The sequence below is a fragment of the Nicotiana attenuata genome, chromosome 2 (assembly GCF_001879085.1).
Source record: "Nicotiana attenuata strain UT chromosome 2, NIATTr2, whole genome shotgun sequence".
Lineage (NCBI taxonomy): Eukaryota > Viridiplantae > Streptophyta > Magnoliopsida > Solanales > Solanaceae > Nicotiana > Nicotiana attenuata.
In genome coordinates this window covers 19,009,414-19,011,872 of record NC_031990.1, presented here as the reverse complement: position 1 = coordinate 19,011,872, position 2,459 = coordinate 19,009,414, and the positions used below count along the sequence as shown (strand labels likewise).

General features: G+C 41.8%; 1 pseudogene; it reads right to left on the bottom strand.

The window, feature by feature from the left end:
- The window catches only part of LOC109222860, an 8,827-nt pseudogene extending 7,967 nt beyond the window's left edge, over positions 1–860 (bottom strand).

Genomic DNA, 2,459 nt, shown 5'->3' with positions numbered 1-2,459 from the left:
TTGGATGGCTTTGATCTTTGATGGGTCCAATTCTATTCCTCGACGGCTTACGATGAAACCCAGCAGTTTTCCGGCAGGAACCCAGATGCACATTTGGCAGGATTCAATTTCAGATTGTACCTTCTCAGTCTGTTGAAGAATTTTCTCAGATCTTCCATATGATCAACGGCTTTCTTGGATTTGACGATGACGTCGTCCACATATACTTCGATCTTCTTGTATATCATGTCGTGAAAGATAGTAGTCATGGCTCTCATGTAGGTGGCGCCAGCATTCTTCAACCCAAATGGCATCATTTTGTAGCAATACATTCCCCACGGCGTGATGAAAGCCGTTTTCTCTGCATCCTCCTCATCCATCCATATCTGATGATACCCGGCGAAACAATCAACAAAAGACTACAACTCATGCTTGGCACAGTTGTCGATGAGAATGTGTATGTTTGGCAATGGGAAGTCGTCTTTGGGACTGGTCCGGTTGAGATCCCGGTAGTCGACACAGATTCTGATCTTCCCGTCCTTCTTTGGTACTGGCACGATGTTGGCTAACCATGTCGGATATTCCACTACCCTGAGAACCTTGGCTTTGACTTGCTTAGTGACCTCTTCTTTGATTTTCAAACTCATGTCGGGTTTGAATTTCCTAAGCTTCTGCTTTACTGGCGGACAAGTCGGGTCTGTTGGCAGTTTATGAGCTACAATGGATGTGTTGAGGCCAGTCATATCATCATACGACCAGGCAAATATGTCCTCATACCCTTTCAAAAATTCCGTATATTCTTCCTTTTTTGATGGTGACAGGTGAACACTGATGCGAGTTTCTTTGACGTTCTCTGTATCTCCCAAATTAATGACCTCAGTTTCTTCCAGGTTGGACTTAGGTCTGTTCTCAAAATTCTCAACCTCTCTAACGACCTCTTCAGGTATTTCATCTTCTTCTGAATCTACGTCCTTTTGTCGCGTTGTTTTGTTGCAAGTCACAGTCGTTGGTTCATCGTCAAGATAAGTAATAGTAATGCTGTATAAAATAGAGTAAATGATGGAGAAAATAATAAGCGAGATATATATGATAAAATGAAATGCTTTGATTGAATCTGTAATTGTTTGAAACATCGGAGCTCTTTTTCGAAATAACAGAATGTGCCGAAAGAAAATCAACTAGTAGAGTGAGCTAAAAATGAAATGCATGGTGCTTTTGTTTAGCCTTGCTACCCCGAAGCCTTCCGGGCCCTGGTGGTTCTGATAGTCCAGTTATTGAGATGTGCCCTTCTGCTTAAGATGATCATGCTAGAGTGCACGAACTAACCTTTGGGGAAGGGGAATAAAACAAAAAGTAAAAACAAAAAGGTAACAAGTTAGTAAAGATTATGAGGAGAAATCGTTGCGATATTTAAACACATAGTGCTAGAATATAAATCGTGTCCTAATTTGGGTGCCTAGTTGTGCCCGAGGTAGGCCTAGCGACAAGTTGATTTGGAGAACTTATAATGCTAAATGCCTCATTTTATTGATAAAAATAAGACGAATCCCAAAATGACGCTAAAATTGCGGAAAATAAAATGTTACTAATGGTCGTGGGCCTTATTACATTACAACAAAAGAAAGACTCCTAACTACTTGGTCCCAGAAGGACCTTCCCCAGACTCGGTTTTAGCTCCATCGAACAGCTTCATCAGCTCACGCAGTCCCAGCAGCAAGTAAGCTCTAGCCAAGTGTCCCCCTTCGCTTCCCTCGGCATTCTGGCAGTGAAGGTCTTCCCACCAGCTTAGCAACCTTGGGTGAATGTTGGTTACCATGCCGAATCTGGGGACTTCGTGCCTCATTTTCTGCAAAACAAAGTGTTAGTCCCTCACCCCCGCCGGACTCGACTATTTAAATCAATAACTAGCATAGCAAGCATTTAGTTCTCCAAATAAATGCACAAAACATGGAGGTGTCCGTTTGGGTTTCAAGGAAACCCGGTGGACTTTGGACAAGGCTATCCTAATGAGTCATTATGTGGACAGCTAACTGACTCGGCTAGGTTTGACCATGATGCATGTACAGTTTAAACAGAGTAAGGTTTCTATTGGGGTATTAGACAAGGTACCCTTGAGCGGACAAGTCAAGAGGGAAAGGCACGGAACCGTCGACTGCACCGCTGATCGACTGGTTTTACCGCAAATATGCCTTTGCCAAATTTAGGGGGTGATAGTATTGGAAGAGCGCAACAACTCATTATAAGCGTTGCTATAGTATTTGTTTGGCACGAGTGGAATATGATGTAGAAGATGCAGTTTACAAGAATGAAACAAATTGACATGTATTTTCACGTTCATACAATAAAGTTTACAATAATTGCTCAAAATTACAACAACATTGACGGGAAAAGCGGNGTATTGATGGAAAGCGGTAAATGAAAGTAATTAAAGAAAAAGAAACAAAAGAAACAAGTCAGTTTCAAATAAAGGCATTAAACAA